Source organism: Pogona vitticeps, chromosome 3 (genome assembly GCF_051106095.1).
Source record: "Pogona vitticeps strain Pit_001003342236 chromosome 3, PviZW2.1, whole genome shotgun sequence".
Lineage (NCBI taxonomy): Eukaryota > Metazoa > Chordata > Lepidosauria > Squamata > Agamidae > Pogona > Pogona vitticeps.
Window position 1 is genome coordinate 252,648,608 of NC_135785.1, and position 22,702 is coordinate 252,671,309.

The following is a 22,702-nucleotide window of genomic DNA, read 5'->3' on the forward strand; positions in this document are numbered from 1 at the left end:
AACAGAGCATGCAAAGAAAGAGGCATGCTCAACCATTGAGCAACAAAATCAAACATACTATATGTCCTGAGCGGTATGTGCTTTTTTGGGGAAAGGAATACACCGTACTCAGGGAAACAACATTTGTCATAAAAAGCAGTTCAGAACTGAGTTTAGAAAAATTACTTTTCTGGAATACTACTCCCAATATACCCCAGCCAACATGTTCTATGTCATGCCTGTCTTGTTTAGAGAGTCCACTGATCTATATGTCATAGAGTAATGTTTCCAAACTTTAATTGAGGATGGGAATACTGGGAATACTACCTGCTGAATATTGTGACCAGGAATCTAGTGCCAGAGGGTGTTTTGTTTTGTTTTGTTTTCCTAGTTGCTGTTATTTGTCATCAAGGCGCTTCCGATTTATAGCGCTCCTAGGAATAAGCCATCTTCAAAATGTCCTGCTGAGCTTTTGCAAACTCAAGCCTGTGGCTTCCTTTGGAGAATCAATCCATCCTACATCTGGTCTTCCTCTTCACTTGCTGCCTTCTCAGCATTAATTTTGTCAGAGAATTTCAGAGAGAATGTCCCAAAGTAACAGAGCCTCAGTTTCAACATTTTTTGCTCCCAGAGATAGTTCAGGCTTGTTTTGATCCACTTGTTTGTCTTTCTGGCAGTCCAGGGTCCTGAATTACCTACAATGCTCTCCTCCAGTACTGCTTCTCCTTTCATGTTATTATTTTATTGTTGTATATTTTTAAGATTGGATGCCTATAGGCACGGACTATCTAACTTTTGACATTTTCAAGCCACTCTTGAAAGCTTTTACGGCAAAGGGAAGGGTTAAACTGTGATTAATAAATAAATGTGCTTAGTCTGCTCCTTAGCATATCTATTTTCAGTGACTAAATATTGGTCTGTGTTTCAAGAACACAGAGTGCTAAAACTTTAAGAAATGGCATTAGTTTTACTCAGTGGAGTTGACTCAATGGTTTCTCTCCATCAGGAATCATTTATGTGCCTGAAAAGCCATGATTGGGTTTATTCATAAGATAAAAATGGCTTCTAGTATTTCAGTACCAAGATTCCATAAAAGCTGAAAATAGACAATAGTTTTTAAAAGAGTGAAAATAAATACACTTTTGTTCCTATGATCCACATAAACATTTCTCTGGGCCAGAGCTTGGCAATAAGAATTGTAAGGCACTGTATTTGGTGTTAATGAGAGGATAAAAATGTTATTTTTGCAAAGTTGTATAACAATGATTAATACTGTTAAAATGTTGGTTTGGGGGGAGGTTTTGAGGTGATTTATTTTTTCATTTTGGGCCATTTCCCCCCTTTTTTAAAAAAAAGAATAATAATAATAATGAAAGCAACTTAGAAGGCATCCTTCAGTCTTGAGAGACTACGGTAACGTGCTCTGAACAGAGGTCTTGGAACAACATCTAGTGTGGCGGAGAAGGCCAATTTGAGAGTGACAATCCTTTCCACACTGAATACAAACATAATCTGGCTCCTGTCCAGCTCCCTGATTTTGCTGATTTCGGGACTGCCTCTTTGCCTCAGCCTGCTGAACAAGTGCCTCTTCAAATTGGGAGAAGCCGTGATGCACCACTTGCCTCCAGGCTGAATGCTCAGATATCAAAGTTTCCCATCTGTTGAGGTCTATTCCTAAGACTTTCAGATCTTGCTTGCAGATATTGTTCTATAGCAGTCGTGGTCTCCCTCTGGGGCGATTTCCCTGCACTAATTCTCCATACAGGAGATCTTACAGAAGTAACTAAATTTGTCTATTAATAATGTCTTAAAAATACATTACATTCCTTGGATAAACACCTTAATGTGATGAGGCACTTTGAATGTGCCAGAGAGTGTATCATAGGAATGCTTTATTGGAAGTGGATAAAATAAAAGGTAGAAACAATTCACTGAAGAATTATATAAAAGAAACATGAGAATGACAGATTTCTTTAAAGAAGAATTATTTGAGGAAAAACCTTTAAGAAGGTCACATGGAAGTTAGACCATTTGGAAAGAGTGGAGGAGAAAATGGGATACCAACAGAACTATTTCAGTGGCGGAAACTACCCAAATCTTAACAGGAATATGCCAAGAAATATGCAAAACAAAATAATGAGCCACAGACTGAAAATGTTGAAAATATACAGTATATATTTCAATCACAAAGAAAGGAGATGTTATCACATTACATTCCTTTGTAAGTGAAGGGATGCTCAAACTTTTACAAAAAGACTTTTACCATATATGGTGCAAGAACTGCCAGATGTTCAAGCTGGATTTAGAAAAAAGAGGGATTAACTAGAGAACTTGTTGCAAATATATGTTGCCTACTGGAGCACCCCAAAGAACTTCAGAAGAAAATGAGTTCGTGTTTTATAGACTACAGTAAAGCCTTTGATGGTGTGGGTCATGAAGAGTTACAGTTTGTTTTATAGGTAAAGGGTGTACTGCAGTTTTTCATTTTTCTAATGTGTATGCTGTACTCTGGACAAGAGCCTAAAGTCAGGAAAGAACATGGAGAAACAGAACAGTTTCCTATTGGCAAAGGTGTCAGACAATGATGTACTTTATCTTCTTGTTTGTCTTCTCAATAACATAAAGTTGGATTAGATTCATATAAAGGAGGAGTGGGAATTGGAGGGGAAAGCCTCAGTGATTTCAGATATGCAGATGAAACCACTTTAATGGGAGAAAATGGTAGCAATCTGCAATAATTACTGATGAAGGTCAAAGAATGAAGTGCAAAACCTGGTTTATATTTGAAGAGAGCTACAGAAGAATTGTATAAATTGTTGTTCACTACCCTGGTTCAGCCATTAACCAAAATGGATACCGCACCCCAAAAAATCAAAAGCAGACAGACATTTGAAAGCATGGCTATGAAGAAACTAGAGAAGATTCTTAACTGCAATAGTGTGTCACTGGAGACCAACATTAAGATGATCGTTGTTGTGGGTTTTTCGGGCTCTTTGGCTGTGTTCTGAAGGTTGTTCTTCCTAACGTTTCACCAGTCTCTGTGGCTGGCATCTTCAGAGGACAGCACTCTGTGCTCTGGTGTAGTTCGCTTGGGAGTGAAGTGTTTACGGCTGTGAGATGGGCTTTTGTCTTTTTCTGTAGATGGGTGATTAATGTGTCTTGTTGTGGGTGTATTGTTGTAATAAGGAGAAGAGATTATCTGTCACTGTAGTTGATGCGTGTCATTAGCTGGTCTTTTGTGTGTAGTGATCCCCTGTCCTTGTGGCTGGGTAGAGTTCGTTGACCTTTGCACGCTGTATTTTTGAGAGCTGAGAGCCAAGTTTTGTTGAGCTTCACACTTTCCTCTTTTTTGTTGAAGTTCTGTTGGTGCTTGTGGATTTCAATGGCTTCCCTGTGCAGTCTGACATAATGATTGCTGGTGTTGTCCAGTATCTCAGTATTTTGAAATAGAATTTCATGTCCAGTTTGTTTTATGGCATGTTCAGCTACTGCAGATTTTTCTGGTTGTTTTAGTCTGCAGTGTCTCTCATGTTCTTTGATTCTGGTGTGGATGCTTTGTTTTGTGGTTCCAATATATACCTGGCAACAACTGCAAGGTATCTGGCATACTCCTGCAGTGCTGAGAAGGACCCTTCTGTCCTTTGCTGACCGTAACATTTGTCATATTTTTGTGGTGGGCTTGAATACTGTTTGTAGGTTGCATCTTTTCAAAAGTTTCCCCATGCGGTCTGTGACCCCTTTGATGTATGGCAGGAATACTTTATTTGTGGGTGGCTGTTTTCTTCAGTTCGGTGTTGTTTTCTTGGTTTCATGGCTCTTGTGATTTCATTTTTTCAGTAGCCATTTGCCTGTAGGGCCCAATTCAGATGGTTGACTTCAATGCTGAGAAACTGAGCTTCACAGTTCCGATTTGCACGGTCTACCAGTGTTTTGATTATGCCTCTTTTTTGCTGTGGGTGGTGGTTGGAGTTTTTAAGATGATCCCTGATTACTATTTGCAGATGTGAGTACTGAACAATGTAGAAAGCTGCTAGGAAAAAAATGATTAATTTGAAACATGGGGTTGGAGTCTTATAGATACCAAAGGTCTTCTATATCCATGAGAAATTGGTTATAAGCCCCCTTCCTTCAGATGATGAAAAAGGCAGATTATAGTGAACACTATTTTGATAGCAAATGCTAGCTATAGCATGGTCTCCACCTCCATCTCATGGCTAGTTCTGGTAATGATATCTTGGAAATATATTTCTCTAATGAGTGCTACCTCGAGTCAGACAACTTAACAACAACAAGTGCTACACATAGCATTATCTCTGTCTCCCTCTGGTAATGTCATCATTACATATATATATGAGTTTCCAAATTTACATGTTGTTGTTGTTTAGTCATTAAGTCATGTCCAACTCTTTGTGACCCCATGGACCAGAGCACCCCAGGCCTTCCTGTCTTCCAGTACCTCCCAGAGTTGGGTCAAATTCATGTTGGTAGCTTGGATCCTTTTTGAGGAGAAAGGCAGGGTAAATAAGCAACCCCCCCCAAAAAAAATATCGACATCTTTTGGGTTCTTTCATTATGGTTTTCACATTATGGGTTTTGGTACTAGAGCCAATAAAGCCCTTAAAAACCCTAAAAACTCATCCCCCCCCCAAAAAAAGCAGGGACAGGGTATCTACTCCAAAAGTAGGCAATGGCAACATCACATGAGAAAGAAATACTGTATCAATCATCTACAGGCTTATGCAGGTACTACTAGGTCTTTAAAGTTCATATTTATCATCACTTCACTGCTCATCAATTCATCAGCAGGAAATAGTACAAATAAAACGAGCAACCATCCATCATCATGCTCTGGATGGATGGGTTTCTGAATGTTTTTTTTTTTAACTTTTCATCACAGTTTTGAGAATTGCAGCACATTCTTTCAGAGAAGAAATTCTGTTCTCTCTCTCGCTCTATTAAAGTTGGCCTAACTTTGCATCCTGAAAAGACATGACAATATCTAAACTTTGAGAATACAATATCTAAACTCTCAAGGCAGCTAGCTGTGAAATGCCCTGTAATGCTGCGATAAAAGTGCCTACAATTCTTTGACATAACAGTCTGAACCGCAATATGTTCTGATCTTTTTTACAGCGTGGCTGTAAAGCTTCAACCCTACTTGATATGTATATCAGGAGAGTTCTTGTCTGGAGCACTCAAAGAAATCACCTCAAATAGCCTCTGTGTACTGGTATATCACTAGAATCTCAAATTTCCAAAGTGAAAAGATAGGCCTGGGGGAGAGGGCAAAGACGTGAATGAGGAATGAGGACCTTTTTCAAGATGTGTAAGTGGGCACCCGACTCCCCCAATTAGTTTCAGTGGCCAAGCAGGGAAAGTAGAGGTTTTGATTAGCAATCATATTTAATCAGCACTCTTTCTCATTTCTTTTAAGAAAAAATGCTTTTAGGGGGACCATCTTCTATGGAAAAATGCACATCTCACATTGATGAAACGACTTCTAGATGACAGAAGGATATGGCCTCTGATCTGGCCTCGGTGACACAAGGTTGGATGACTGTAACACACTGTACCTAGGGCTGCTGATGGAAGGTGTTTGGAAGCTTCAGTGGGTCCAAAATGTTGCATCCAGATTGCTAACTGGGGCTACTTACAGGAATCACATAATCTCCCATTATATCAGCACCACTGGCTGTCAATTCCTTTTCACCTACAAAATTCTAAACAGCTTGGGTCTAAGCTGTCTCAAAGGTCACGTTTCCCTTTATGAGCTTGCCTGGGTGTTAAGATCATCATGAAGCCCTTTCTCTCGGTCCCGCCGCCTTCACAGATGTGCTTCATTGGGACATGGGAGAGGGCCTTCTCTGTTGCCGCTCCCAGACTCTGGAACGGCCTTCTGCAGAAGGCCAGACTGGCCCCATCTTTGCTGTCCTTTTACAAGCAGGTAAAGACCTTTCTCTTTAGAAAAAAAAATTCTTAGTGAATTGTTGTCTAAAAGTGTTTTTGTTTAATGGGCCTGTTGTGTTTTTGTTGTCCTTAATGTGTTTTTGGTATCACTTGGCAGGACAAAGTTCCAAACAGAGTAATCCTAGGATGAGCTGGAATTTTTAGCATGTATACATTACTGAAACAGACATGTCTACGTTGGCTTGGGCATGTTGTGAGAATGGCTGATGGTCAGATTACGAAAGATCTTCTGTATGGAGAATTAGTGCAGGGAAAGCGCCCCAGAGGGAGACCACAGCTGTGATACAAGGATATCTGCAAGTGGGATTTGAAGGCCTTAGGAATGGACCTCAACGGATGGGAAACCTTGACATCTGAGCGTTCATTCTGGAGGCAGGCAGTACAGCATGGCCTCTTCCAATTTGAAGAGACCCTTGTCCAGCAGGCCAAGGCCAAGAGGCAGTCCCCAAACCAGCAAAATCAGGGAACTGGACAGGGGACAGATTGTATTTGTCTTCACTGTGGAAGGGATTGTCACTCTCAAATTGGCCTTCTCCGCCACACTAGACGTTGTTCCAAGACCTCTATTCAGAGCACGTTACCATAGTCTCTTGAGACTGAAGGATGCCTACAAAATGTATTTTTAGTACTGGTTTTTTTCCTTCTAATGTGGTTTACTGCATTAAGCAATAGGACTTTAGCCAGTGTTTCTAATTTCTATAACATCACCCTTTACCAATATCCAAACACTTGATATCTAGAAGTTGCCATTTTTCCCCTATAGACATTCCCAAGAAAGTCTATTTCTGTAAATTTTAAAATAGTATTCTCTGTCAAAAAGCAATTGAGTCTGAACATGCCTTACAAAGTTCATCACAGAATAATTTCCGTCACAGAAAGAAAAACAACAAAATTCAACCTACTTTAACAGAAAAGAGTGGAGGGGAATTTTTTAATACTTTCTGCCAATAGTTATCAGTACATTTGAACTGTACCAATATCCCCCATCTATTAACTTGGGTAAATGTAAAATAATTGTTAAATGTATTCCAAAGATTCTCTGTTTTATGCCTGTGTTTGCATAGTGCAGAAGGCCCCAGATTTCATTTTACGAGTGACATTTCGCAAAGAGAAACTAAAAAAATGTAGCATAATTTCAAACTGACCATACTATGAAAGCAATAGATACAACACTTGTATCTCTCTTTTTAAAAAGTTTTTATACTTTGATTTAGGTTCTTGCATTGAGCAGGGGGTTAGACTCAGTGGCTTTATAGGCCCCTTCCAACTCTGTTATTCATCATAAATCAGTGATGAGGAATCAGAGGGGTTGTGATACAGAAACAGAGGGACCACATGCTCCCCCTGTGCCATAGTGGTCCCCAACCTTGGGCCTCCAGATGTTTTTGGACTTCAACTCCCAGAAATCCTAGCCAGCAGAAGTGGTGGTGAAGGCTTCTGGGAGTTGTAGTCCAAGAACATCTGGAGGCCCAAGGTTGGGATCCACAGAGAGGGACTAAAATCATTTTAAGCTTGTTGTTTGCAAAATGGTGAGAACAAGAAAACAATGTTTTCCTTCTGCCACACACACAAAGACCCCGGTGGGTGATATTCAGAATTCCAAATTCCATTATTTGCAACAGTATCATACCCATGAAACTTGGCAAGCTGCATTGCTCATTGGTTTAAGCTGGAATCAATGCTTCTGACCACTTCGCATATCTGTCTGCTTATGCTTTGTTAACAAAGAGACATTTCTGTTTTGAAATTGTTTGCTTCCCTTTTGAATACCTGAGCTTGGAAGTTTCCAAGGCAGCCGGCATGAACATTAGCCTCAAATAAATTATTCTGTGAAAAACAAGGGGCATCCAAGCACTGCATATAAATGGCTCACTCGTATCTGATTGTGCCACATCCATATGCATGATGACTTCTCTCGCCGTAATGAATGACCCAGCAAGGTAGTAGAGGCACACTCTTTGACCGTCTCTACATTTAATACACTGTGATTAAGAAGCCAAGATGGCTTGTTTCGCCTGGCTGTTTTGTGAATTGTTCTGCACAGACTGAACGCAATGGCTGGGACTCTTTTTTTTTCATACTGATGCTTTTAATGTGCACTCATCGTTTTAAAATGAGCTTGTAACAAAATGACCTCAAGTCATCTTTTGGCCTTAAACTTTTAAAAGCATTATAATTATGGGGGTGAGGAAAACACTGGACACTTGAAAGAGAATAGAAACCAAACTCCTCTGTTCCTACCTCCCCTGTACCCATCTTAATGAAAAGCACTTATCTAAAAGGAGCAGTGTTTGCATACTGAGTTGTGGCCTTTTACATAAGAGGTAGGCAAGTTATAGAGATCTAGGGACCAATATTGACATCCTGGACCCACTAGAGGCCTTTAGGACACATTTGGCACAGCCCCTAACAAAAATATGTAATGTGTCTCCTATGAAAAGCCTTTATAGCAGTGGACTTGAAAGTACATAGATTGTTTGATGCTGTTTTTTTTTTTTTAAAGAATATACACAAGGTAAATTAAGTAAATTGCAGGTTTGTTAGCTTAATATCTGTTCTGGGGAATGGCTGAAAGCAGCATTTAAAATTACATTCATTATCGAACAGGTAGAAATGCAAGTCTTGCTGGAGAGGAATCAATAAGGCTTCTGCAAATTAACTCTCATTAAGTTTTTAAAGTTTTCTTAAACTGTCAGTCAGTGGAACAATCTACTGTACTATACAAAGTAGACTTGAATTCAGAAATGCTTTGGACAAAAAGTCTGACTACTTAGCAGTAATTCGGCTAAGACTGACGCCCCTCCTCTGATTCTTTTTAAAACTCAAAAGGTCTCCCCACTCATCCACTGTTCGTAGAATCATAGAATAGAGAAGCTGGAAGGGGCCTATAAGGCCATCGAGTCCAACTCCCTGCTCAAGGCAGGAATACAAATCAAAGGATATCTGCCAGGCAGTTGTCTAAATTTCTCTTGAATGTTGGAGCACTCACCACCTCTCAAGCTAATTGGTTCCATTGCCGTACTGTTCTAACAGTTAGGAAGTTTTTCCTGATATTCAACTGAAATTTGGCTGCCTGTAACTTGAGCCCATTGTCGTCTTCTTCTTCTTCTTCTTCTTCTTCTTCTTCTTCTTCTTCTTCTTCTTCTTCTTCTTCTTCTTCTTCTTCTTCTTCTTCTTCTTGCTGTTAAGTGTCATCTTCAGACTTACAGAGACTCTGTGAATGAGTGACCTCCAAAATATCCTGTCTCTGCTAGCCCTGCTTAATTCTTGCAAACCCACCGCATCCTTTAGGGTGCTCTGTCATGTCATTATTTTAATCTTTGCTTTCACAAAGGTCAAATATTCATGTTACAAGATATGTTTTGCTACTACTAAAGAATGGTCCAGGAATTGCCTGAAATAAAATTGCTTTTATTAACCAAGTCAACCAAATTTACTCTGTTCTTTGCCAGTCCAACTTACTCCCTGTCTTTATTGTTGGCTGAATCCCACAACCTGTCACTTAGACAGTAATCCTGTATCAGTTTGCCCTGGAATAAGTGCCTTTGGATTCAATAAGTCTGCCATCTGAATAGGTGCATGTGGGTTTGCCTTGTTACTTACTGTTCTCAGTTCTTTTAGTTAGTTCCATTTCTAGCAATACCATACCCTTCTATAAATATTCAGCAACCTTCTTCCATTCTTTTTTTTCTTTGCAGGAAAAAGGCACTTTGCACATGCTCACATATACTTCAACCAAGACACTAGAATTATACGGCAATCCTGTTCTGTCCCTGGTTGTTGGCAAATAGACATGCAGTTACCATGAATACATAGTTAAGGTTGCCAGGTCAGGTGGAGCCACACCCCTAAGGGTTCAGAGCAAAACACTTAGACCAATGGGTCTATCCTTGTGATGTCACGAGAAGCTAATTGTTGTGCTGTCACAAAGATATGATAGGCAAGCATGGGAAGCAAGGCCCAAACGGCTTCCGGGCCAAACCCTTATGGTACTGGGTCCTTGGAAGGTCTGGTAAAAGGACTGAAGATCTATCTGCTGCAGAGGGTGCTGCTAGTCCTTCCATCTTGCACAGCCTTACGTATGGTACATGTAACAGACAAGAAGGTTTCCCCAGAGAACAGAACATTATGTTTTAAAAGGCACTCTTTGTGTTGCGTATTACTACTGTCACAATTGCTGCTCCAGTGGCCCAGGTCATTTGTTATTAACGTCTTGCATTGTCATTACCAACAGTCCAGGAAAACAGAGGCAATACAAAATACAATCCAAAGAGTATTTCCTTTGAAACTTAAGACTGATAACAGAATGGCATTAGAAGCCCCTGAAATTACCTTAAAGGGCCCATTGCAAGTTACTTTGAGCATAACCAGGTGTTAATTCATGACACCTAAATAATGTATGGGTTGCTTGTTACATCTCAGAAGTAACTTTGCAAATACTGGTTCTGTTATCAGTTGTTGTTGTTTAGTCATTTAGTTGTGTCCGACTCTTCGTGACCCCATGGACCAGAGCACACCAGACCCTCCTATCTTCCACTGCCTCCCAGAGTTTGGTCAAATTCATGTTGGTCGCTTTGGTGACAATATCCATCCATCTCATCCTCTGTCATCCCCTTCTCCTCTTGCCTTCACACTTTCCCAACATCAGGGTCTTTTCCAGGGAGTCTTGTCTTCTCATGAGATGGCCAAAGTATTGGAGCCTCAGCTTCAGGATCTGTCCTTCCAGTGAGCACTCAGGGTTGATTTCTTTTAGAATGGATAGGTTTATTGTCCTTGCAGTCCAGGGGACTCTCAAGAGCCTCCTCCAGCACCACAATTCAAAAGCATCAATTCTTTGGCAGTCAGCCTTCTTTATGGTCCAGCTCTCACTTTCATACATCACTACTGGAAAAACTATAGCTTGGACTATGCGGACCTTTGTCGGCAAGGTGATGTCTCTGCTTTTTAAGATGCTGTCTAGGTTTGACATCACTTTCCTCCCAAGAAGCAGGCGTCTTTTAATTCCGTGGCTGCTGTCACCATCTGCAGTGATCATGGAGCCCAGGAAGGTAAACTCTGTCACTGCCTCCATATTTTCCCCTTCTGTTTCCAAGTGGTGATGGGACCAGTGGCCATAATCTTGGTTTTTTTGATGTTGAGCTTCAGACCCTTTTGCGCTGTTATCAATTAGACAGAAGTAAACAAGTATATGTAACTACATTGCTAGTATTAACTAAGACTCTGGAGAACAGGGTTTGAATCCCCATTTGCCCATGGAGACTCAATGGGAGAGAGGAACTGGTAAAACCACTCTTTAAATATCTCACTTAGCTTGAAAGCCCTTTTAGGGTCACTGTAAGTCAGTTCTAACTTGATAGCAAAGAACACATACACTTATGGCTTTGGGGGCTTCTGAAAGATTCACTACTATCTCATGGAAAAGATTACAGCACACAGACAAGCCCTGTGCTACTGTTGTGAGGGCTTGTGTAACATGATAGCTCATGAGTAACTGCAAACATTGCTCACTCTGACCAGTTTTGTGAGTCTTGCCAGTCTGAAGTGCCTCTCTAAGATTTCCTGCTGTGTCAAAAAGGCTTCCTAGCTTCCCAAAAAAACAAAATGTTTCTCATATACAAAGGCACTCTGATTTTTACCCTTTGTTCTATGCAGGAAACTGCCAAATTGTGCAGACCTTAAAGCCCTTCCAGTTGAATCCTGCATAGGACACATGCCATTTTGTGCAGGAAGTGTAACTGTCCAGTGCACCTTGGTGTTCCTTTTGCCTTTCCAACTGAATCTTGAATGAGATCAATGGCATTCTATACAATCTTGTGTACCTTAGCATTTCTTCCAGGAAAAAAGAAATGCCAAAGAAATCCTTCAAGATGTCCCATGAGATTTCTTGGTGAGAGTGAGGGTGTATGGGATGGAGAATCTCATGAAGAAGCATCTTGCTGTGAGGACAAAAGTATTTTTCCTTCCCCCCAACTCCATTCTCTCTCTGAGGATGAGGGACTATGTGATTTCCATGTCCCAATGCACCCCTAGCTCTTGTTTCTTCGGTGCACCACTGTTACACCAAGGTTAAGCACAGTTTTGCATAGACACCTTCACAATGAACCAGTGAGTCCTATTGCTTCCTGGAAAGTGTGTATTGGGTGCCCATGCTCTAAAGTCACTTCACACATCAGAGTCAAGCTTTCTTCTCCAGCTGTGCCAGTCAACCTGAGATTCGGCTTCTGCTTGGAAAGCATAGGAGTTCCTGAGAATTCCACCAGTGCTTTGAGGCCTGGAAAACCTTGTCATAGGAAGGTATGTGTTAACAAGTCACAAAATATAGAGAGACTGGTGTTCACAATTATTACAAAAAAGGAGGAAAACATGAAAGTCCTTGAAGTATTACTCATTTGAACCCAGTGTGCAAATTTGATCAAAACAAAATGGGAACTTGATTTAAAAAAAATGCTATTTTTGGAGGCTGAGCTGTTCACTTGGATACATGCAGCACAGCATCTGTGAGAGTCATTTATTTAAAAAACTTCATAAAAGAGCTGCACAAGCCAAACAAGCAAAGTGGTTTTCATATTTAAAAGCATTCAGGGAGGGTAAATGCCTATCGGTTAATGTGTCCATGAATGAACATTTTAGTGTGCATTAAATGGATGACCAGAACCTGTAGGTTTTTGGTGACAAATCTTTCTTACATCTCTAAATAATTACTTCTGTTGAGCTCTGCATTTAGACCCCCCCCCTTTAATCCAGCTGTGTGTTTCAACCAGAGAACCAAAATTCTGATTTATCATTGTGAGCATTACTTTTGATGGCCTTCCTAATTCAGCATTCAGATGCAAATCTGTAAAGGCATTATGGGAAGGCAATGAAATCTGCTATAAAAGAGGCCATGAACTGACCATTTAGTATAGAGTTCTTTCAGCTCATCTACCCAGAAGCCCTGGAGTTCCTGAAAGACCATTATGAGGTCATTAGTAAGAAGTCTGATACAGCATATAATAATTAATAATTATAATGCACTGTCAAGTCAGCTCTAACTTATGACAACCCTCCTTGTGTTTTCCAGGTAGAGAATATTCAGAAGTGGTTTACCAGTCCCTTCTTATTTGTTTATTTATTTATTAGATTTCTATCCTTTAAAAACAATAAAACTAATAAGCATATATAATAAATCCAAGATAGCAAAAGTATAAGAAATTAAGGAGGGAAAGTCTGCCCAAATAGCCAGGTTTTAAGTTTGTTCCTGAAAACACCCAAAGAGCGAGCCAGGTGGATTTCTACTGGCAGGTTGTTCCAAAGGTGCAGGGCTACTGGCGAGAAGGCCCGGTTCCTCATTCTTTCCTTCCAGACTTCTTTTGGCGTTAGGCCCCTCAGCCACCCGGCCTGGCTGGAATGAGTGACTCTGGCAGAACTGGGTGGGAGAAAGCGCTCTGCCAGATATTGAGGTCCTAAACTGTTTAGGGCTTTATATGTATTCGTAAGAACTTTGATATCAATGCGGAAATGAATGGGCAGCCAATGCAAGGCTGCCAGAGTTGAGGAAATATGGTGGTACCTCACATTCTGCACCATTTGAAGTTTCTGCGTCAGTCTCAAAGGCAGCCCCACATAGAGCGCATTTCAGTAGTCTAATCCTGAGACTACGAGCACATGGACCAAAGTCATAAGTGCCCCCACATCAAGATAGGGACGCAGCTGGGCAATCTGTCAGAGGTGGAAATGTGCAGAACGGACCACTGACAACACCTGGGTCTCCATGGTGAGCACCGGGTCCAGATGTACACCCAAACTGTGAACCTCACTCTTGGTGGTAAGAGTCCCCCCCCCAAAAAAAGAGAGAGTTTCCCAGACCACTGATGTCTGGAACACCCACCCACTTCTTCTGAAGGGTCTTGGATTTGTCCAGCTTGCTCATGACTACACAGGCTGATTCTTCACCCAGAAAGCAAAGTGGGGAATCAATCTCCTAACTTCTGACTCTACAGCCAGATACCTCACTCACTTATTTATTAAACCAGCTTGGTAATAGTATGCAGGATAATTAATAGATCAAAGCAGTTTTGTCTTTTAGTTAATACCATTACCAACCTTTTCCAGGAAAGCATTCCTCTTATTTATTATTTTATTACAAATAGTTTTACCTCACCTTTCTCCTCAAAAGGACTCAAGGTAGCTCACATCATTAAGTAGGATAATATATGAAAACTAAAAACAGTAAGTGTATAAATATTTTTTTAAAAAAGAATTAAACACGTATCATATTAAAAATAATAATTAAAATCAATACTAATTTTTTTTTAAAGCAACAGAGCACAAAACCCCTCTCAGACTGCCAGAGACTTAGGAAAAGTCTGCCTGAAGAAGTCTTGGTCTGCCTGTGGAAGGACAGCAAAGAGCGGGCCAGCCTAACCTACTGTGGGAGGGAGTTCCAGATTCTAGGAGCAGCGAGAGAGAAGGCCACCTGCCATGTCCCCACCAAGCGTGCCTGTGAAGCTGGTGGGACTGAGATAAAGGCCTCCCCTGATTATCTTAATGCCCAGGCAGGCTCATAGAGGAAGATGAGGTCTTTTAGATCATGGATCCCCAACCCCTGGTCTGCGGCCCGGTGCCGGTCTGTGGACTGAGCCGGACCAGGCCGTGGAGAAAGATCTCCCACCCACTCCACACGCACTCCCCACACACAGCCCCTTTGCGCATGTGCTCAATTGCTCCCGAGCGCCCCCGCCCTTCACGCATGCACATGAGTGTGTGTGCCCGCGCAAGCAGACCCCCAGCTCCTTCGTGCATACTCACAAGTGCACACACACACAAGCTCACACACACCCCTTCCCACAAGTGCGGGGGGTTGCCCCACCTTCCCCAACCAGTATGTGGTGTTAAAAAGGTTGAGAACCACTGTTTTAGATAGTTTAAACCCAAACCATTTAGGCCTTTATAGGGTATTTGCAGAGAAATGTCCCACCTGTATAGCAACTGGGGGAGTCTGGGAATTGTAGTACAAAGAATACAAGTTCTTTGTAAGTGTGGTTTTGAGAGGTTTCCGGGAGAAGGGAACAACTGAAACAAAGAGTACTCCTCACAATTTTAGGCCCTTTTATAGACTCAAAATTCCTGCCCCCCCCCCCAGATATTCTGATCGATTCCCGACAGCCCTCGAACACTATTGGATGAAAAATTTATTAGCCAATTTGAGAGACAAAGAATGAAAGGGCACTGAAAAGTTACATGAATGGAGGAACATGAAAGAAACATGGAACTTTTGATTTATTCTTCCTTCATATATATGAACCACAGGTTCTCTTTTCATCAACCATCAAAATAACACAAATTGCATGACAAGAGCCATTTTTGAACTTAGTTCTTTGGTTTAGACATGGAAGGCGCGTCCCCACTTTGAGAATGGCATAGAGTTTTTGTTTAAAGAAATGAACTTGACTTTGACTTTGCTAGAGAACACAAGAATGATACAGGACTCTTGACACCATCACTCAGATCTTTAAACAAGGTATTCAGAAGCTGTTTCACTTCTGAAGTAGATTTGTACAAGGTATGGCCTCTTCCCCTGCTTTATCACTTGTGTGAGTCTCCTATTTCCCCCCCAAAAAAGCATGGAAAAGCAAATGGGGTGGGCATTTTCCTGAATTTTTACACAGCAGGGAACTGTGTATAGTTCAAAACAGATGCTTTCATACACACAGAAGAAGAGGCAAGGCTGAAAAACATGCAGGTTCATTCCTGTATTGACTAAGTATGGGGAAACCTGCCAGCTTTGCTTTCTCCCACTTCCAGCTTAAAACAACAACTGACGTTCTTTCCATTTTGAATAGAAAGAAATGTGTGTATTTTGAAAAATTCCTTTGAGTTCTAGGCCAGAACTTTTTCTATTAGGTATAATACCAGAAAGTGTTGATAAACAAAATGTATATGTAATGTTGCATAATTTAACAGCCACAAGGATTATATTTACACAGTACTGGAAGAATGAAGAAACACCTACAGATCAAGAAATGATTTAAAAGATATTGGATTGTGCCAAAATGGATAGACTGACACTGAAAATCAAAGAAAAGGAAGATGCAGAATATTATCAAACATGGAACTTGTTTTATCAGTGGTTAGAAGCATGTTGTATAGATTAAGGGCTTAATATGTACTGTAGTTGTATTAACAAATGATTATAAGCTGAACCCAGGTGGACACTATGTTAAATAAGCACAGATGGATTTTATAAATAATGATAATAATAGAAAATTATCAGAGAGAGAGAGAAAGAGAGAGAGAGAGAGAGAGAAAGAAAGAAAGAAAGAAAGAAAGAAAGAAAGAAAGAAAGAAAGAAAGAAAGAAAGAAAGAAAGAAAGAAAGAAAAATCCTTTGAAACTAAATTGGAATGAAAATTCCCAGCATTTCCACTGGTGTGCTGTTATCTAGCTGCCAGTGCTCAACTGATTGGGAGCATACCAGACAGAGATTGCAGTCTTTGAAGGGTGACCAAAGAGGAAGTCCAAAAAGCCATCCATGGTTGATCTCCAATGGAGTTTAACTGGGCAGGAAAGAGACTGATCAGAGTACTCACTCCATTATGCCATGAATAATGGTGTCAATTCAAACAGAGAAGATCTGAAACAGTAAAGGAGTATTAAGCTCAGGTTGCCAGGAGTTCAAGCAAGCAGGAAACTGACAAGAGAAGAACACATGAGAAGTCAGAGGTGCAAATTGGCTCATTTCTGTCAAGAGAAAGCAGGCAGAAGGGTCAACATACTGTACAAAGCAGGATTTGTCAGTTTTCTGAGTCCTAGCAGATTATGTTTCTAATAATTTTTACAATCTCCAACTGAGCCTCTTATAGCTAAGTTGCCCTGTTTCCCAACAGGGATTCAGCTGCAGGACTCTGAGCATTAGATTTCATGGGGAGGACAGTTCCCCATTTCAAGAAGACCCCTTGCTCATAAGAAGGCCACTACTCACATGAAAGTCACGCTTGACTTGTATCTGTGCGCTGTATCCAGTTGCCTCCTCCCTCACTTGTGCCTTTCTCTTGTGACATGCTCTTGGGCTAGGAGGAAGCCCCACCTCCTTCACCGACTCCAACTCTGGGCTCCCTGCCTTTGCAAGATGGGATCCGGAGTCACCAGTGGTTGCCTACTGCCAGGGATGTTGGCAAGTCTTGGGACCCAAGTCCGAGCCTTAGGAATAATGCACATTCCTCTGAAAAAAAGAAAGACAGAGAGAATATGCTCACATTGTAATCCTGCTGATGGGTTTAAGGGAAACAGGAAAAACGTGAGGATTGGTCTTTCTATTACAATGGGTTTCAGAAGACCACAAAACTTCTAATTTCTCATTTGTATGAATGTGATGTATACATTAAGGGAGAGACCAAGTATCATAAAAAGGCAGATGCAGAGATGATCCAGGTCTTACCTTTGACCGAGAGCAATGGAAAATAACACAGCCTGAACTCTGGCTCTTGTTGGCAAATACAGGTTAATAAAAACAGCTCCACCAGTAATCTGATACCCATTACCATTCTTGACCTTGATCCTGCTCCCAGAACAGCTTGCTTCGCACAGAGAGCCAAACCAAATTCGTCTGATTAAAGGGCAAGGTATGACTCAAGAGCAAGGTAGTGGAGAGTTTTAATTAAAATAGGGTTACGATAGGGTGACATGCAAGTGCTTATGGGAAAATGCAAGTAGCTTTTCAGCAGCTTATTAGGCTTCAATTGTATAACTTATCTGGATCTGTTATCAAGCATCTCTCTTATGCTGTGGGGCTGTGAAAGGGGGAGGCGAAAGGGCAAAATTTGATCCTCTCCCCATTAGACCTAAAAAGGTTTGAAAGAAGGTCTATATACCTAGGAGGGATGGAAGGAAGACATTCTGCTGCTTGACACAAAGGACCAAATGGCTATTTTCTTTCCAAAAGCCAAGTGGACTGGAGGATGAATATTACTTTTGCTGCTTAGTGACTGGATAGCATCCTTCATCACACTAGTCTCAGTTTAGTTCAGGCCATAATAACACACACAGCTCTGTCTGTGATTCTAAAGCCTGATCATTTTCCAACTTTAAACAAAGTATGAATGAGGGGAAGAAGCCTCCTTACAATGAGATGGCAAGACTTTTATTTTTGCTGTCTCCGAATTTATGCATGTGGTTCAATGTGGTTGACTAATGCACATAGCTATAAATAGTGCAAAAATATACAACTATGATGGCTACTGCCTTGTCTCATGACCTCGTAAAATGGAGAAGCACTGGATGGGTTGTTTACATCTTCCTGAGCAGTCAGCTTATGCTGTTGCACTTGCCTGGGGGTGTAGGCATGCTTGGCTTGCCAATGGAGAAAAAAAACTTATTTATACAACAGGACAATCAAGTATTGATGCACGCCCATTTCTTTCAGAACAACCTATAATTTCTCATGATCTACACAATCTTGCTCTAGTCTATAAACCATTCGCCTACATATGCACATAAGTTGTTCTGGCGTCCTCCCAGGTCATGGATATTAATGTGCTATCGGCATGGACCAATGAGAGTGCTGGAGAGGTGGAGTCATGAGATATAAGAGTCTCTGCAGGGGGAGACTGGTGATTAGAAGGAGGTTGGAGTTAGAATAGAGTTTGGGAAGGCAGGAGAGAATAGAAAGGAAGGTTGTTTCAGTTGAGAGTTAACAACACTGACTGAACTTTGATTTCTTGTAACAATAAACAATTTCTACTTGGTTTTTAAATGACATGTTGACTGGACCTCTGTCTTTAATATTGAATAATGTTGATGTAATCAACTGGTGGCAGCTGAACGACACGTAGGTTGTGCCTTTGGTAAGACAACCAAGGGGAAGGCAGGAATGTGGCAGTTGTTTATAGAAAAAAATCAGATTAGTTTTATTATATTACATCATTTTAGACAACCAGTTTCTACTCGTTTTTGTGATTTCCTTACCAAATACCTTCAACTTTCCTGATACCTTTTTATCTACTCTTTCAAGTCACAAAAAGTAATCCCCAAGTAGTTCTTCTAGGGGCCATAGTAGTAATTGTAGCATTAAATGAACAACCAATCCCATAATCAGAGAAGTTGTGTATGAAAGAAAGGGCCAAGATTTGTTCATTAAGTTAAAGAAGGATAGATTTTGCTCGAACATTCTCTACAGTAGGAGCATTTTGACAATGGAACCAGTCACTTAGTGGTACTGTTTGGTCATATTTCACAAAAATTTTATGATGAATCATGACACTTGAGGGGCACTCATGGGAGTTTGTTTCAGACAAGTGCCTGCTGTCTCCAAACAGTGTTTCCTTAAAATGTTTTCCAAAAATAGTGTTATAGATTAGCGCTAAGTCATTTTGGAAAAATTAAAAAGAGGTGAAGAACAGGGTTTGTTTGAGTAGATATTACCAGTTGGTAACTCACCAGATCAAGGACAGCTACCACTGTTGGAGCTCCATGCAATACATTTACAACTTTTCCTGTCTCTGCCTGTGCTAACTGCTCCAACATGGTAGTTATTTGCATTTATCTGGATGGCTGTAGCTGTTTCACCTGCAGAAACTAGCAAGGACTCAGTTTGAAAAACTTTGGATTGAATTGGGCATTCCCAGCTGTGTTGTCTCACCCCAAGCTGAAACACATTGTGCTAAATAATGTCATTGAGTTAAATAATGTTTGCCAGAGGAGAGATGAAGTGTGGCTTTAGCAATATGATATCCATGTGTTCCCTGGAAAGGAGGAGGATGCTATTTGTTCTACCGACCTGCCTGCTAATCTATTTGCTCGGGACCATCACTGGATGGGTAATCAATCAATCAATCAATCAATCAATCAATCAATCAATCAATCAATCAATCAATCAATCAATCAATCAATCAATCAATCACTGACTGACTGACTGACTGACTGACTGACTGACTGACTGACTGACTGACTGACTGACTGACTCAATCAATCAATCAATCAATCAATCAATCAATCAATCAATCAATCAATGTGATGTGTGAAAGGCATACAACACACAAATGCCAAAGCTCCCCTCCCCTCGACAGCATGGCCTTTTAGTCTGTACAGATGGTGCTCTTCAGGTAACAACATTCAGTGGCACTTTGGCACTTTACAACATAATAGATGAGAAATTGCCATGGTTCATGAAAAGAGCAATTGGATTACCCCGGTCTTTGTTAACTGCCAGGTTAAACGATTGCACACCGTGTTGACAAGCTGTTCTCCTGCACCATATAAGCTTCTCTGCGTAAAATACACCTTCACCGAAAGATAAGGTCAAACCTGTCAGAAAATTGACTTCCGTGAACAGAAAGTGTTGGCTGAGAGATTCTGAGGGCTGAAAGATTCTGAGTATTCCAAAAGTTTCCCAAGTTTTCATGGATGGGGACTTGAGTTACTGGACTCGCTGTTGATTCAGATTTAAATCACAGTGATGACTTGATTCGGACTCAACTCGGTTTTGTTTTGTTTTCAGTGACTCAGACTTGACTCCTGACTCGGAATCCACCCAAACCCCTCCCTTTTTTCTGGGGGGGGGAAGCTTGTAGGGCTCTGGATTCGGTACCAAAGATCGAGACTCAGGACTTGGATCAGACTCAAACTCAGGACCTGGACACAAAGACTTGCCAACATCCCTGCAAATTTTTAACCAGTGAGCTAGGATAGAAAAGTGATCTCTTTCAGACTTCTCTGAAAAAGAATCGCCACCCTGTTGTTATTTTGTAGTTATTGGCATGCCGCCATCATTTAACAGCTAATAATAATAATAATAATGTACCATCATATCAATTTTGTTTTATGGCAACCCTTTTCAAGGTTTTCCAGGTAGAAAATACTCAGAAGAGGTTTACTGTTCTCTTTTTCTGGGGTTACTCTGGGGACTGTGCAGCTGGCCCAAGGCCATACAGGCTGGCTCTACTCACAGGAGGCACAGTGGGGAATTGAACTTCCAGTCTTTGGCCCTGCAGCTGGATACTTAAACCACAGAACTAGCCAGCCAGCTTTAACAGTTCATCGCTAAGATATACCATATTTTTCCATCTATAAGATGATAATTTTGTCTAAAATCTTTAGACTAAAAATTGAGGGTCATCTTATACACGAAAGTAAGCTGAGGAGAGAACAAAATGGAACATACCTTGCCTCTGTAAACAGGCTGCCTCCGATTACAAGGCTTAGCTTCCTACAGTCAGGAGACTTGTTTTTGTTGTTTAGTCGTTTAGCCATGTCCGACTCTTCGTGACGCCATGGACCAGAGCACGCCAGGCCCTCCTGTCTTCCACTGCCTCCCAGAGTTGGGTCAAAGTCATGTTGGTAGCTTCGATGACACTGTCCAACCATCTCGTCCTCTGCCGTCCCCTTTTCCTCTTTCCTTCACATTTTCCCAACATCAGGGTCTTTTCTAGGAATTCTTCTCTTCTCACGAGATGACCAGTGTATTGGAGACTCAGCTTCAGGATCTGTCCTTCCAGGGAGCACTCAAAGTTGATTTCCTTCAAAATGGATAGGTTTGTTCTCCTTGCAGTCCAGGGGACTCTCAAAAGTCTCCTCCAGTACCACAATTCAAAAGCATCAGTTCTTCTTTATGGTGCATGTCTCGCTTCCATACATCACTACAGGAAAAACCATAGCTTTGACTATGCGGACTTTTGATGACAAGGTGATGTCTCTGCTTTTTAAAATGCTGTCAAGGTATGTCATCACTTACTTCCCAAGAAGCAGGCGTCTTTTCGTTTCGTGGCTGCTGTCACCATCTGCACTGATCCTGGAGCCCAAGTCAGGAGACTTAGCTTCCTCCAGTCATGAGCCTTATGGATGTAAGCTGATGCTGTACAAACCAATTGGAACACATCTTGTTGGAGGTGGAGCCTGTAGGCAGCACTCAGATTCAACAGGGACTCATAATGTCCGAGAGTTCCGAGCCCACGGGCTGAATACTGAAAACTAAATTTTCTTAATTTGGGGTTAGAAAAGTAGGGGGGGCATCTTATACACAGGGGCATCTTATAGATGGAAAAATGTGGCATAACTCTTCCTTTCTAGTACCAGACCATTGGTGGGAAGCTTCAATTAGCATGAGAATCTTGTTGTTTGCCATTCATCCATTGTGATTAGTGCCAACATCCAAAGAGAGCAGAAAGCTCTCATGAAACTCCTCCACCAAGTCTGACATTTTCCAAGCATGGTCCATAGCCTTGTAATTGCAGTGGATGCTTTCTTATTTTAGCCACCGTATATATCATAACATTAACTTACATCCTAAGCCAAGTGAGTCACACTGCAAAAGCCAAATGGAATCACTGCCATTTAAAACCAAATACAATAGACAGGCAGGGTTGATCTGTACTTAGATGCAATAATCTACACCTTGCCGAGGAGCTGAGCAAATCCTTTTCTTGATCCCATGCAGACAGAGGAAAGAGCGAGGGGATGTTTTGGGTTTAGAGGGATATTGTATAAAGTGCCTTATTGTACCTAGATGCTCATTCCCACATTTCCAAACTAGCGTTAAAACTTAAGCCAGAAGCCTCTTGAAAATGACTATGTCTAGAAATGCAATTATGTCGGGGCGTTTTATGCATTCTGCTGCTGTTCTGTCACATGATCATCAGTGCAACCAGGGCATGAAAAACTGTGCAACAAACAGCCCTTAAAATAGCACACACTGCTTGTGTGACTGCCCTTCCATTCTCCATTACTGCACAGATTAGCTTTCCACTGTGAACCTGCAGCAATGTCATTCATGGGAAGAAAGGGGA

The 22,702-nt window shown here is 41.2% G+C and overlaps 1 long non-coding RNA gene across 1 annotated transcript in view; it reads left to right on the forward strand.

Moving 5' to 3' along the window:
* Window positions 1-22,702, forward strand: part of LOC144588086 (uncharacterized) — a 142,784-nt gene that overhangs the window by 69,865 nt on the left and 50,217 nt on the right. The window lies entirely within an intron of this gene.